The sequence below is a fragment of the Syngnathoides biaculeatus genome, chromosome 21, assembly GCF_019802595.1.
Source record: "Syngnathoides biaculeatus isolate LvHL_M chromosome 21, ASM1980259v1, whole genome shotgun sequence".
Classification (NCBI taxonomy): Eukaryota; Metazoa; Chordata; class Actinopteri; order Syngnathiformes; family Syngnathidae; genus Syngnathoides; species Syngnathoides biaculeatus.
The window spans coordinates 2,045,934-2,062,346 of record NC_084660.1 but is presented as its reverse complement, the minus strand read 5'-3'; the positions used below and the strand labels follow the sequence as shown (position 1 = coordinate 2,062,346).

Here is a 16,413-nt window from a genome sequence, read left to right as displayed (position 1 = left end):
GTTACATATCACACTTGTGTGCAGAATCTGTATAGCCGTTTGTGAACCGCTGTATGAAGGAAAAGAAGGCGAGGCTTGATTTACGAGTTGTTTCTCTCGTTTTCTTTGTGTAACGTCACGCGCTCCCCTCAATAATTATTCTTGAATTAGTGCCGAACCTGCGCAAGTCCCGACCGAGTACGACAATCACTACTTTAGTGTCCTCAAACATCCTTCCTTCAGTCTTGGTGTCTCTGTCCACGTCGAAGGCTTTTAGGACTGCGAGTCCGGTTTAGCTTAGCTCATTAGCCGCGAACGAAGGGACACGTTTGTGCAGTCAGATCATCGCAAAATATCGCTCAACACAGATCAAGTGTGTCAATCATTCACACGTCGCTATGTTATGCGAGCGAAGAACTGCTAATTCATTTCTATGAGACATGTATTGAAAATCAAATATAGGACTTACCCTTCGTGCAAACATATCTGTTCCGGTTGATGGATTCAGTTGATCATGCGGTCTTCCACAAAGTTTGATCCATCGACGACATTTTTCGTACTGGGTCTTCGGTTTTGGAAAGGGTACGAATCGAACTCCACCAACTAGCCTTTCAGGATACCTGTCGTCACTATTACAAAGTCCGTGACTACACCTCTTAACCATATCTATTGTTAAGGAACCCAAAAACGTGATAAAACGCTAACAAAAGCTATAATGGACCATGCGACTTTGTCAGAGGTAATGGCGGACGCCAACATTTATGCAGATCTTTGGCCTCTGATGGGTCAGCGACGCCGATGACGCAATTTCTACGGAGGGGTCAATTACTGGATTTCACTTTAACTTTTCAATGTTAACAAATTTGGCATATACAGATAAATTCAACATTTCAAAATTCAATTCAATAATATAAATTCAGTGTAAAAAAAAAAAAAAGCCAGGGTTACTTCAGGTCACAGACATGAGCAAAGGACACGAGAACGCAAAACGTGCAGTCACGTGACTACAAAAGCATGACAGGATTGGCTGGGTGTTGGGTTCACACATTTTTCTCTCTCTCATTGCACTCCTGCATCTGTTTGCCTTCACAATATCGATATGAGGTGTGAAATCGCGAGTAGGAACACATTTATCAATGTCATTGAAGTCTTTATTTGTCAACCTTTATTATGATTAGGATTATTATTCATTCGGCAGAAGACCTGTTCACAAAGATGAGCAGTCCCAAACTCGGATAGAACCTTTGCAGCCATGGCTGCTAATTCGGGGTAACCTGGCGCGAGATTTCGATATAACGCATCCAATCCCACCGACCCAAATTCACCCTTCGAAGCGGGCTCGCACTGCAAGTCAACAAGCTCGAGTTCAACGTCAGACGGCAAATTAAATGGCGAGCGGGTACAAAAAATAAATCCATGACATCATCTTTACATTTATCCAAATGATGCTTGGGACGGTCCGGCGCAGCTGTGAGATGAGAGTCTGGACGAGTGCAAATACTTTGTTGCTGGATCTCTTTTCAATCAAGAATAAATCACACATAGCGATGCAGCCACTCGGATTTTTTTTCAATACAAATACGAATATTTAAATAAATGACCCTTGATTTTACACAAACTCACAGTCATTAACTATTATTGGGGGGACGGGACATCGAGTCGGCTGCTGCGGTCACAAGTTAAACTTCGGTAAACCTCTCCGCGACAGACGTTTTATTGAAATATTTATTTATTGAAATATGCATCGTTCTCAAATGAGTCCAATGCGTAATTTAAAAAAGAAAAATAAACCGATCCTCAAGTGGACTCGTTTTGTTTCGATTAGTTTTACTTCCGGGAAAAAAAAAAAAAAAAAAAAGAGGACGTGAGAGGCTGGTTCAGAACGTGTTTGGAGACTGGAACCGGCCTGTCTCTCACGTCCTCCTGATCAGAAGAAAGACGACTTCTTGTCCGTTATTTGCGCAATTATTCCAGCAAGTTAGGGGATAAACCTAACAAGAGAAGCATATTCAATCCCTTATGGAGAATATAATTAAAGAGTTCAGACGCAAACGCAGATTTATCCATTTTTGTTGTTTCTGTAAATTCTTTGATTTCAGAAACAACAAAAATGGATACATCTGCTTTTGAGCCTAGGAATTCTTCCTTATAAGAGTCACGCAAGATGTAAAATCTTCATTTCGAACAGGTACGAGATAAATGCCGTCCCACGTTGTGTTCAGCTCGTACAGAGTGCCTCGAGCCGTTTGCGGATCGGTTCTAGACCAGTGCAATGGCAGTTGTGCAAAGGGAGCGGATTAAAGTGACCGATCTGGCGATCGTCTACAAAAATATATGATGAATACGAATATTGACTGGACCAGCGGGATGTGACTGAGGGTCCTGACATAGCACAAGGTAGAAAAAAATAGTAGGTTGCCTGATAAAGAATTTCATGAATTAAATAAAGAAAAAAAAAAGAATAAAAATATAAATAATGACAAAATAATACATAATAATAGATAATATAAATAAAAAATAAAAATATAAAGAATTTTCAAAACATTTTATTTTATATATGTTCATTTTTTTTTTTTATTTCCATCACCAGAGGGAAAAATGGATTGCAACGTTGACACTCGTGATGATATCCAAAGCAACACTCCGACCACCCAAGTGAAAGGTCGAAAATCCTCGAGTTGATATCGCTTGGCAAAGCTGCCGCTGGAATGAAGGAGCCAACATTTATTACAATAGTGAAATTTAAGTACAAATAAAACTAATGTAATTGCAAGGCTTTCATATTTCTTGACAAACAAAAGGAAAGATCATTTCCCGATTATTGATCATTTGATCAATTCATTAACAGGAGTACGACCCAAGGATGATTGTAAATATGCAGGGATGAAATGTACGGTCAAAAGAAATTCACTGTGGCACACGAGGGGCAAGGAAGTCGAAGTCCGAAGCGCAGTTCAAAGTACGAGTGAAAACCGATTGAAGAGCGAACGCCTTCCTGGTGCAAAAGTCCTTCTTCCATAGTCTGGCTTGTTATCGTTCCCATCTTTCAGTTTTTGCACTCCTGCAGCCATGGACGCCACTACTTCCCCACTGTTCATTCATGCATGTCATGATTAATATCGATGTTGAGTTGTATTTTTATTTTTTTTTACTGGGTTAAGAGTTGGGTTCTATATGAAGGGAGAAATTGGAGATCCGTGTCAGACCGGATCTGTTGTTAGTGTTTGGATCGAAGTAGCATAACGACTGTTCATGTCTTTAGAAAACATTTCAATGGTTAACCCAATTCCCCCCCCCCCCTAAACCAAGATCTATTACTCCAAATAGATTAATCTGCACTGCAATAATATATTTTCCACATTCACAGTTATAATAATTCATTAGAAAGGTTACACTGAATCACACTTACCGGTGAAAAGTTACTTCTTTGCGACCGCCTGCACGATTTTGACAGCCAACGGCGCAACAGGAATGAACCATATTGACACCGAAAAATTGAAAATGTTTTGTTTCACAATGTACAATTGTAAGGATGTCAAAGGACGTCAACTTTCACGTGAACTAGCACCCGCAGCAATGTTTTGCCCTGACCGGAAGTTGGAGCCAAATTGCCACGTGAAAGGGGGTGGTTGACAGGCTCCCTCATATTTCACGTCTTGGTTTAGCGCAACGAATAGCGCATTTTGAATGGGGGGGGGGGGGGGGGGGCGGCCCTTTGCGGTTGGCGTTGTGACGCAAACTGCCTGCAAGACAAGTGTTTGCAAACACATGTGTTCATTGTTTCAGACAAGCGACTTATTCAATAAATTATGGCTTGAAACTCTCTTTATAAAAAATACACACACACACACACACACACACACACACAACTTTGGTCCAAAATTTTGTTTATTGCCACACACATTTTTTTATTTAAAACAAAACAAGGTTCCGTGAAATTTCGACATCACATGTATCTGGTAAAGTACTTCACAGTCAACAAAATTAAAACTGAGATCAACACTTCTTTGTTCATTTTTACCTCTTTGTCCTTACACTGCAACTCATAATTTTGGGGGGGTTTGTGAGCTCACGGTCTAACTATGAAAGGATGTGTAATATTTCAATGAAAATTCTCCATCATTGCACAAGCATGTGACGAATCTCCAAGTCCTATGAGCAATGTTTATGAATGTAAATTTGTGAACCATTTTTTTTTTTTAACAAGGACTTACATATTTACAATCGATTGTATGGAGTAAAAGGGAAAGTTCCAAGTTTGGCGGAACGAGATGCATAATTGTGTGTCAGCAAGGTGCAACTCTGACGCGGGCCACATTGGAGTTCTGGTTTCCCCTCGTCGGGCCATTTATGAATGTGAAAACGTGAAAATCTTTGATGGCCACATCATATTTCCACACGGAATTTCGAAACTCCTTTTGGAATCATACATCAAGGGGACTGTGTTTTTCAACAATTGTTGTTTGGGAACACAAAAATGCTTCCAATACCACAGTGTGATCATTTATGATATGACAATTTGAAATTTTGGTACAGATTTGAACCAAAATCACAGAAGTTAATATGCAAGATTGAGCTTCGCGGGCCACATAAAATCACACGGCGGGCCGAATCTGGCCCCTGGGCCTCGAGTTTGACACCAGTGATTTATACATTCGCCACACATGGCACTGAAATTGATCACACGGTACCAATCGGCTCAAACGAGTCTCACCCAAGACACCAAAGCCAGCAAGAACCTCTGAGCGAGAATTCACAGAAATATCAAAACTGTGCAGATTGTCTGCATGAAGACCAAATCCCGTTTTCTGCGTTTGAATCCAAGCGCGACCAGAAAGTTCTGGAAGGAGGCATCGCTTTTGTGTTCCGACACCTGCACGAAGGAGAGCGAATCAAATCGTGCACATGAACCCACCTGGGAAGAGTGCCATGAACACAAGTGGAGTCCACGTCAGCGAACTCACCGCGTGACGGCGCCTGCGTCTCACTCGGGAGCAGATGAAGGAGCGGCGTCCATGGCTGCCGGGTGCAAAAACACGGAAAGATGTCAATGAGCCAGACTGTAGAACGAAGGACAATCCGCTCTTCACTCGTACTTTGACTTCCTTGCTAGTAGTGTGCGACAGTGAATTTGTTTTATCGTACATTTAATACCTGCATATGATGCATTTGTGAATTGGCTCTTTTTTGAATATGTTTGTTGTCTGCGGTTTAAACGAAACAGAAGTCGTTAACTTACTTTGTTGGAGCGTATTTGGCTGAAGAGGCAAAAGAGACACAAAAGTCAAGTCACTTGCGACCGCGGTGGGCACAAATAATCCCGACGGAACCGACGTCGGCGTCCCTCACCTGCTCGGTTTTTGAAACGCTTGATGACGACCGCGGACACCAGAATGAGGACCACCAGTGGGACGGCGAAGGCCAGCTCACCTCGGATGCGCCTGTTGCTCCGGATGTTTTTTCTCTCCAGCTTGGTGACGATGGAGTCCTTCACGCCGGACAGCCGGAACACGCATTCGTAGCAGCCCTCGGCTCCGTCGGCCACCTCCGCTTTCAGATCATCTGGAAGGTTCCGTCGTGGTTGCGGAGGGTCTCTCCCGTCTCCACGTCCTGGCGGAGATCCACGCCATCCTTCCTCCAAAACAGGTCGGCCGCACGAGGGTAGAAACCCGTCGCGTGGCAGGTGACCGGAGAGGACGGCGTCTTCTGGAGGAGGGACACCTTGGGAAGCTCTGCGGGCCCGGAGAGACGTGGACACCGGGTGAGAGGAACAATGACGGACACAAGAAAAGATGGAAAGAAAAAGTTAGGTGCAAAGAGGGAAAAAATAGGTAGGAGATTGTGAGAGGAGGAAAATATGGAAAGAAAAGAAATTGAACAGTGTGTGAGGTTAAGAAAAGAAGAAAATATGTGAAGATTCAAAATTGGAAAGAATGTGCGAGAGTTGTTCAAAGACTGAAAAGCAAAAGATGAACGCGTGAGGGTGGGAAAATGGAGAGAAATAAGAAGGAAATGAGAGAAAAGATGGGGAAAAGAGCCAAGGAGGAAGAGTGCAGCTTGTAATGCCAGTGATGTTCCTGCAGGGGGCGTGCTCACATGAGGGACCGCACCTGTTCTCATCAGGAAGTCCCTCCCATTGGTCACATGCTACTTCAAGAAAGAAGGACAATCCTCCGTGAGGTAGCGCTTCCAGTTGAGTTTAAGAAATTCATTACTGTCCCACTTGAGTTTGGTGACAAATGCTTGTGGATGAGCTGCGATCCATCTCATTTCCTTCAGATCAAACGAGATGAAGGCTTCTCCATTGTAACTGTCGTGATAGAAACCGTCGACCTCGACAGTCTCGTCGTCCCATTCGCAGCCCAACATCGTCTGGACGACGTGAACACCTGAGGGGACGAAGTTGAAGTGACACCACGGCCGAGGGGTAAGGAAAGCTGCGCGTGGGTTCCTTCGAGCACAAGAAATCGATATTCATCATCGAAAGTTGAACGCCGACATACCTCCCGTTTGGTTGAAGCGGTCTTTGGCTTTATCAATGTTGACTTTTTCCACCTGCTCATTGTAAATACTTTTCTGCGCGGTTTCTCTCCCAGTATTGAGGATCTTCGGCCGTGGTGTTTTTCATCCGGTCCTGCTTGGCTTTTGCTGTCCTGGTCTTGCTGTCGAAGTGCGAAATCGGAACGCCGTCAACATAACAAACGCTGAAGTAGTCTGGCATGTTTGGAATTTGAGAGGAAGCAGCATGGAAATCCTTGAGCGACTGAAGCGCTGAAAGACAAACAAATAAAATGAATAGATGTATTACTCGTATGTTTTATGCCCCAAAATCTTCCAGTACTTTTATTTGAAAAGATTTCGTCTTCAGTTTGAAATATTTGAACGTCGTCTGTTGTGACAACAAACAGCACAACAGGTCTCGGGTACCGGCAATATGGCGCCGTCAAAATGGTAAGGTCACGTGCACGAGCTCTATAATGTGTTAATAATTTCACACGAACGTCGCTCTGGAGAATAACTCGCTCCCCTGGCCAAACTATGAAAAAAAGTAAAATTATAGTCCAGAAAATACCGTGAATTGATTTTTTTTTTTTTTTTTTTTTTTAAAGACAGAATTTTTAAATGCTGGCTCCTTTATTCCAGTGGCGTTTTTGCTGACCTTTGATCTGAGCAGTCCAAACGTTCCTTCCGGCAACGTCCCGAGCGTCAACAAGAATCATTTCGGACGCGATCGGGCTCATCAAGTTGTGGACAAAGTGCGCTTACCGGGCGTCACGCTGCGGATTTGCACCGCTGCAACAATCAGGACCAACAAGCTCCCCGTCGCCATGTTTTGCTCCTTCTCGCCCACAAGGTGACGGCGACACCGCCGAACCTCGGAGTGACAGCGAGCCGGAAGCCGCGTTTTAAATACTGGCCCGCGCGAGCCAATGAGAACGCGGCCTGGTAGTGGCGTCACTTTCATTCTTTTCACCACAAACTATTTGACTTGGAATCAAATGATCAGAAATGTGTTGAATCAGCAAAGAAATGAACACCAGCAACGCCAGAATCCGTCAAACTAAGTTGTGAGCGGCCAATCGCCAAAGTCGAAATCCCGAATCAAAGAAAGACAAAGGCAAAAGAGGGAAAAATGTGTGAGGAAAAAAGAAGATTGTGAGAGGAGTTAAATATGGAAAGAAAAAAAATTGAAGGGAGTGTCTGAGAAGAAAGTGTGGAGGGAATGGACAATGGAAAGAAGAAACTATTGGAAGAATCAAAATTGGAGAGAAGTGTGAGAATAGAAAAAAGGAGACTGTGAGAGTTGTTGAAAGACTGAAAAACAAAAGATGAACGTGTGAGGGTTGGAAAATGGAGAGGAAAAGATGAAAAAAATGAGACAAAAGATGGATGAAGAATGTGTGAGGAAAAGAGCCAAGGTGGAAGAGTGCAGCTTGTAATGGCAGTGATGTTCCTGCAGGGGGCGTGCTAACAGCAGGGACCGCACCTGTTCTCATCAGGAAGTCCCTTCCAAAGGTCACATACTTCAAGTAAGCAGGAGAAATCTCAGTGAAGTCGACCTTCTGGTCGAGATTCAGAAATTAATTCCTGTCCAACTTAAGTTTGGTGACGAACGCTTGTGGATGAGCTGCGATCCATCTCATTTCCCTCGGATCAAACGAGATGAAGGCTTGTCCGTCGTAACTGTCGTGTTCCCAACCGTCAACCTCGTCAGTCTCGTCGTCCCGTTCGCAGCCCGAACATCGTCTGGAACATGTGAACGCCCGAGAGGACGAAGCTGAAGTGACACCACGGCGGGGGATAAGGAAAGATGCGCGTTGATTCATTAGGAGGAAGAACGTGTACGAGCACAAGAAATTGATTTTCCTCATCAAAACCTGAACGTCACCAAACCTCCAGTTTGGTTGAAGCGCTCTTTGAGAATATAAATGTTGACGTGCTCATCCTCAATACTTTTCTGCGTCTCTGTCTCCCAGTATCGAGGCTCTTCGGCTGTGATTTTTGTTCATCCAGTCCTGCTTGACTTGTGCTTTCCTGATTTTGCTGTCGCAGTGCAAAATCGAAATGTCGTCAGCATAACCGACACTGAAGAAGTCTGGGATGTTTGGAATTTGAGAGGTTGCAGTATGGAAATACTTGAGCGAGTGAAGCGCTGAAAGAAAAACGAAAAAAAAAAAAAGAAAATAATTATTGCTTGTTTGTTATACGCCCCAAAATCTTACGCTACTCCCATTTGAAAAGATTTCATCTTCAGTTGAAATATTTGAACATCATTTTGAAGAAAAGATTTTGCTTAGAAAAAAAAAAAATCTACAAAACATAAAACTTATTTTCTGGTCATTTTAAATGCTTCAATATTTATTCAAACGTATTCTTACACACACACAAAAAAAAACATTTTCATGGATTCGACAACAGAAGCTGAAAATGTGATTTAGATTTTTATGACTTCTGTATCACAACGAAGTCGAAATAATGCCCATCCTAAATAAATGTGTCGTTTCTAAAAAAAAAAAAAAAAAATAGTAAATGGAATATGGATTTTTGTCATCTTGGGTTGTCCCTCTGTTAATTAATTGATCAAATGATTAATAATTAGGAAATTATCTTTCCCTCTATTTGGCAAGAAATATTAAAGCTTTGTCATTATATTAGTAATTTTAAAACAAACAAATGCAGGCTGATATATTGAGGCTCAGCTGTTAAAGGGTTAATGCAATGCTGAAAAACAAATGGACTGGTACTCCCGACTGTAACTTTATTACGACTAAAGCAAATATTAATATGAATTAAAAGTACAATTTGGCTGCGAAAATGTACTGAAATGCTCCCATATGGACCAGAAATGCTACTTGAAAGTCATCAAACACCCAAATCTGTAAATGTGTAATTTTTTGATTATTTTGCTCAGTTATTTGGATATTTGGGTGAATTTCCACCAGGAATTTTTTCTTAACGATTTTAATTTATTGAGCTAAACCTAATACGACTGTCAAGAGGGTGCAATAAGGGGTCGGAACTAGAGGATGACATTTTTCGGGAATTCCCGTGGGTCACGTGATCCCCGCGGGAATCCCACGGGATGGGAGTCATTTTTTTTTTATTAATTCCGTGATCGGGACGAGACGGGGGGGAAAAAAAAAAGCAACGAGAGCGGGCAGGAGCGGTAATGACATGAATACATGATAATTTTCAGCCATCAACCAGATGAACAGATGCGTCCATTTTTGTAGTCATCTTTCAGTGAGAGCCAACACTCTTTTGACAGCGCTAGCAACGCAAAAGAACTACAACAGTGGTTTGACTTCCTGTCACCTCCGGAAGCGAAAAGCGACTCGGAGCGGCTGCCGGCGACACACAACAAAACACTTTGTTTACACCGACCGAATGTCAAAATAAAAAATGCAACATTTTTTCAACATGTGTGGTTTTATTCAAACGGGAGCGGGACAGGAGTGGGAGTAATTTTGAGTGGGAGTGGGAGTCATTCTACGGGAGTGGGACGGGACAGGAGTGAAAATCCGCTCGTGTCATGCTTTACTGTGTACATTTGTCAGATTTTTTTGCATGGTTTTCATCAGTCAGTTTCTTTTGGAATTTTTGTCATCGCTCTTATTCATTTGATTTGTTATTTTATAAAATGTATTTATTTGGTTTCTACATGTTTTTTTTGTAAAAAAAAAAAATCTGTAAAATGTTGTTTTATTATTTTTCTCATCTGTTATTTTGATTTTTGGGTCAACTTCCAATAGTCAAATTTGAATTTACTGTACAATTTGTCTTTTATGAACAGTGTTTCTCTGCAAAGTTAAAAAAAGTTTGAGTTATTAATTATATTTTTCTTGTCTGCCTTCTGATGGATCTTTACTGAAAATTTGAGTTATACAGAGCGATGTTTTAAAGGGGGGTGGAAAAACAAAATGGGTTAGGGTTAGACAGAGTGACATGATGATGAAATAATAAAGAACGAGAAGATGACAAAAGACAAGACACTCGTTGCAGTAAAGTTAAAGACAATGTAGATTACAATGACATTGTAAAGTGCGGTGACAATGATTAAATTCAAGTGTCGTACGGGGTAGTCGTACTCCACCCTGTGGAAGAAGGACAGGAAAATATAGGACAGGACTGAACAAGACAAGAACCAAGTACTTGTAGATCTTGAAAATAAAGATTACAAATTCCATGAGCGGTAGGAGCTGATAACCCCAACGCAAAGTTTCCTGGACCTCTTTAAAGTATTACCCCCACTACCGCGGTCTTTTTTTGACATGATAAACTACTCCACAACTAAATTTGGACTTGAGCAGTCCTGCACTCTGTATTTCCTTTATTTTTTGTTGTATGTATTTATTTATTTATGACATTTTTACTTCAGGGCATATTTTCATCACTTTTTTAATGCTGCAATAAACATGCTGCAGGTCATATGGAATTTAATTAGAAATGTTGTGTTTACATTCATGTTAGAATTTTACGTGCATCCATGTTGGTGAAAACGATATAGTGGTTGCCAAATTAAGCACCGAATCTTTGCGGCCTTCCTCCATCCATCCATTTTCTTTTGCCGCTTATCCTCATGAGGGTCACGGGAAGTGCTGGAGCCTATCTTTGCTGTCAACAGGCAGGAGGCGGGGTGCACCCTGAACTGGTTGCCAGCCAATCGCAGGGCACATGGAGGCAAACAACAGCACTCACAATCACACCGAGGGGCAATTTAGCATCCAATTAATGAGTCAAGGACTCACTTGTTCTAATTTCCTTTGACAAATTGTTCCCTTCCACTACTGTGACCATTCATTCACTCAAATGAAGAAGTGGTCACGCTTTAAAACTTCCTCCCCAAAACACACACAAAAAATGCAAAGCATCGTCTTACCGATTGAAGTAAAACAAATCGTATCACGAGACGCAAAGGATGTGAACATTTAAGCACAGTATTTGAGGGATAACCCCCCCCCCCCCCCCCCATTCATTGAGATTGAATGCGCAACATAACAAACCCGCCACACAAATGCACCACCCCCACAAAAAAAAAAAAAAGCAAACAATTATCAACGGACATGAAAAATGGCATCATAAATCAAAGAAATATGTGTGATTTTTTTTCGCCGTGTTTTTTTGTGCTTTTTCCTTTTTGGACTGCTCACCTCTGACCTCTGCCATAATTAAACTTTAAAGTGCTTTGCCCGCAGCGGTGCATTGGATCAGCTGGTATAACATTGGCCTCACAGTTCTGAGGTCCCGGGTTCGATCTCGGGCCCGCCCCTGTGGAGTTTGCACGTTCTCCCCGTGTCTGCGTGGCTTTTCTCGGCACGCCTGAGAGGTGGCTGCCGTATGTGGAGTGTCCCTCTGCCAAGGTATTTGGACTGAAGTAGGTACCAGAGACGTGCGCCGGCTTTCACCCCGAGGAGTTTCTCCGCAATGTTTGACAGGCCAAAGTCGAAAAAATGTCAGACTTAAAATTTGCTCATTTAAAGTTGTTTTACCTCGATGGAAAAAACATGCCGCGGGGCAAATTATGGAGACCACCATCAAGTTTGAAAAAAAAAAAAAAATGCATACACAAAGTCTTGCAGCCGTGTTTTCGTGGCCGATTGGTTAAGGCGATGGATTTGAAATCCATTGGGGTCTCCCTGCGCAGGTTCAAATCCTGCTGACGACGAGCAGCTAGTCTTCTGTTGCATTCCAGCACTGCGGCGGAGTGTGGCAAGAGATTAGAGTAAAATATGTTTTTACAAGTTGTGCACCAGCCCAATCGCAGAATTCACCCACCAGAGCTCCACCGATCGAATGTCTGTACATTCGATCATTCCATTGAAAAATTAGATACAAAAATTATGTTGAATTCGTCAAAATGTGCATGTACGTTGTAGCTATTATTATGATGAGACTCCACTTGGAGTCGCAATCCTCATGTTCCACATGATAATATCAGTCATCCGTGAGTCACCACAGGATATATCATCATGGAATCTTACAAAGAAAAAGCCGGACAAAATTAATAAAGAAATAAACATCCAGAGGAAGGCTAAATTGCCCCAAAGGTGTGATTGTGAGTGCTGTTGTTTGTCTCCATTTGCCCTGCGATTGGGTGGCAACCACTTCAGGTCCACCACGCCTCCTGCCCATTGACAGCTGGGATAGGCTCCAGCACTCCCCGTGACCCTCGTGAGGATAAGCGACAAAAGAAAATGAATGGATGGATGGACATATCGTTTTCACCAACGTGGATGCACGTAAAAGTTGCTCCCCAAAGTCTAACATCAACGTAAACACAACTTTTATAATGAAAACACGACTCCAGGGGTACTGCATTTGGGTCCTCCCCCATGTTGCTTGCTCGTGACAAATAACTGTGAATTTGAAATGTGAAATTTATATAACCAGGTCGAATCTTTTTTTTCCTCACTACAAAAACAGACAATGAACTGAAAAGTTGAATTAATCCTCATACGATGTCGACTGTCATGAGCATGCGGCAAGGAACAGGACCCAAATCCAGGGACATGATTTTCAGGGGTAGTTTAATTCTGTCAGAGGTCATACACAGGTCAGCGGTCCAAAAAGGGAGAAGCACAAAAAACATGACTTAAAGGCAAAAACCAGAAACGCGGGCCGATACCTACGAGGTAAAACTTGAAACAAGAGCAAAACGTGACTGAAGTGGCACAGAAAAGTTGAAGCAAGGAAGATTCATTCAAGAAACGCAAAGCATTTCCAAATTAGTGTCAATGAGGTGCAGGTGAGGAGCTCCTGGCCACGCCCCTGACGGCCAACATGGAAAGTCAAAGTTCCGTATGAAAATATGCCCTGAAATAAAAATGTCAGAAATAAATACATACATACATACATCAAAAAATCAAGGAATAAAGAGTCCCGTAAAGATTTGCCTCTTCTTTGTACTTGAGCTTGCATCCTTATGATGGTTGGACTCACCTGAGCTTTGAGCCAAAGGTCAAAGGTGAGCCTTTTGTGGGTCGAATTCCTCTGTTGTAGGACAATCGCCCACCTCCACATGACAAATTCAAACAACGGCCAGCAGCAGCTCCTCACTCGTGCCTCAATGACGCTAATTGGGCCAGGCACATAAATAAAATATATTTCATTGTCAGTTGACAGTTTGTTGTGATTGACACTGCATCATTGTGACAAATATAAATCAAAAATTATTGTTTCCAGGATAGTAACCAGATAACACATATTTAATAAAATCAGGAATTGTTATTATTATTATTATTGAGTCAACAATGATTCTTCACAACCAGCCATTTGAGGCTGATGCCTTGAAGATGGAGCTGTCCAATCAGATTTCACCAAAGAGGTAGTCTGCTTCCATTCTGAAGAACCGAAGAAAAGTACTTCGAGGTCATCGTTGATCGATCCTTTTAGTGAAGGTGCAGCACGCAAATTGGAGAATTGCAAAGAAATGCACGGCTTCACTCTCACCACCTTTTGTTCTTTTGCGTTTTTTATTTTTGTGACTTTTCCTCCGTAATAATGGAAATTTACAGGGTTTTGAAGCACACAATTCACTATGGGTTTATTATTCATGCCGAAGAGCATGGTCAGAAATCGTCATGGCGCACACGATCCATCAATCACCACTCTCGTTTTTTTTTATTCTCAATGCGGACGTGTTCCAGATGGGGCCGGGTGACTACTTTTGACTGATCAACAGAGTTGAGATGTAGCATTAATTTTTTTAAAATGACAAAAAGATATTTTAGAACTATATTTAATTGATTGATAGATTGGGTTTAGTTGGTCTAATAAATTCCTGAAATTCTTGACATTTCTTTTCCCGGACTGCAGAGGAAAAAGTTTGGAAACAGCTACTTTACAGTTGTCAGGCAATTCTCCGAGGATGACCTTTTCTGACTTGACTTTTTCTTTCAAAAAACATTCCTTGGCACATAAGATGCAGCACCGCCTCCATCCAATACATGTCTATCTTTTATGTTCAGGCCAAATGATTTTTTTTTCCCCCTGATTTACAACATTACAAAACGCTCTAATGAGCCAAAGTAAAAATGACACAAGACTGCGCCATTAATCTCCATCCAAAGAACACGCACATGTTGCCGTTTTTCCTGTATTTTTATTTTTTTTTTTTAGCTCACTGATGTTTGTAGTCTGCCTTAAGGCTTTTGGATGGAGGTAACATAGACGTGTCATGAGTGTAAACAATTGTTTTTATTTTGCATTACTCCATTGAAAATCTTTTGTTTTGAACAATGATCATTCTGAGGATGGACTGTATAACAGCGAGGTTAGAATGATGTCACAGTACCCTTCTTCTTTTTCTCCCCAGAAATCTTACGTGTTATTACTATCATACCAGCATCATGAAAACTGTGATCTAGTTTCATCAACCATTTAAAACAAAAGCGTTTGTCAGGGGTGTGGTCATGCCACTCACCTGCACCTCGTTTCTTAATTATGTCTCGTATTCAAGCTTCGTGTGTTGAGTCTTCGGTGGCCAGTCCGTGTGTGTGTGTCAGTTTACAAGCGTCTTCGATAGATAGATACCCCGCGACCCTCATGAGGATAAGCAGCAAAAGAAAATGGATGGATACATAGATACCCCGTGACCCTCATGAGGATAAGCGGCAAACAAAAATAAATAGATACCCCGCAACCCTCGTGAGGATAAGTGGCAAAGGAAATGGATAGATACTCCGTGACCCTCATAAAAAGATAGATACGCCGCAACCCTTATGAGGATAAGTGGCAAAGATAATGGAGGGATGGATGGAAATTATACCATGGCTTGCTCCACATAAACTGTAAAGTACGTCCATGTAGAACCTCTTTAGACTTTCATACAGTGTCACCAGAAAGATTTCACACCCCTTCACATTTTCCACAATTTGCTGCTAGATTTTGTCAAAAGCTGTTTTGAAGATAGTTTTCTTTTTAAAAAAAAAAAAAAATCTTCATAAAATATAATGGCAGTCATGTTTTCAGACATTTGTGTCAATTTATAAATCATGTAAATAATGCGTAAATCAGTATTTTAATGTGTTAATCAGTCTTGACACCATTTGCAATGCCACTCAAATTTGAGCTCAGGTGCATCAGATTTCCACTGATTGTCCTTGAGGTCCTCCTCCAACTTGAATGGAGTCCACCTGTGGTCACTTCACTTGACTGGACGTCATTTGGAATAGCACACAGCTCGAAAGATAAGATGTGGCTAAGGATAAGCGGCTCAGAAAATGGATGAAGGGATCTTCAGATGGATTCATGCACTGCTGACATTATTTCTTTGGTCACCTGCTGGTGTTTGAAGTGGTCGGTGTGGAAGCAGAGAAGTTCTGCAACATCTGATTCATGTTTTTGCTTGGAGGCTCCAACCATCAAGGGAGAGCGGTGGAATAAACTAATCCGGAAATACGTCCAGTTTTTGTGAAAAGCGCTCATCCCAACAGCCAGATCTCTTGGAAAGTGTCAGGGGTCAGGGAAAGCGCAACTCCAGTGGGACTGCATTTGGGTCCTCCCCCATGTTGCTTGCTCGTGACAAATAACTGTGAAAGGTATATAACCATGTAGAATCATTTTTTCTCAATGCAAAAACAGACTATGAACTGAAAAGTTGAATTAAGCCTAATACACAACGATGCCTCCTGTCACGAGCATGCAGCAAGGAACAGGACCCAAATGCAGGGAAATGATTTTCGAGGGTAGTTTAATTCTGTCAGAGTCCAAAAAGGGAGAAGCACAAAAAACACGAGGCCAACAGGCAAAGTCCCAAAATCCAGAAACGAGGTCCGATATCCATGAGGTAAAACGTGAAACAAGAACGAGACTTGACGGAAGTGGCACAGAAAAGTTGAAACAAGGAAGATTCACTCACAAAACGCAAAGCACAACAAACACAACTTACAATCAGACACACAAAACTTCAATGCGGTGCAGGTGAGGAGCTGC

General features: G+C 42.0%; 1 non-coding gene and 1 pseudogene across 1 annotated transcript; one reads left to right on the top strand and one right to left on the bottom strand.

Moving 5' to 3' along the window:
• Positions 1-2,509: 2,509 nt before the first annotated feature.
• LOC133494380 (class I histocompatibility antigen, F10 alpha chain-like) lies at positions 2,510-8,974 on the bottom strand (annotated as a pseudogene).
• A 3,084-nt stretch (positions 8,975-12,058) lies between these two features.
• trnas-uga (transfer RNA serine (anticodon UGA)) lies at positions 12,059-12,145 on the top strand. The gene has a single exon. It is a non-coding gene; the product is annotated as a tRNA-Ser (tRNA).
• Positions 12,146-16,413: the final 4,268 nt, after the last annotated feature.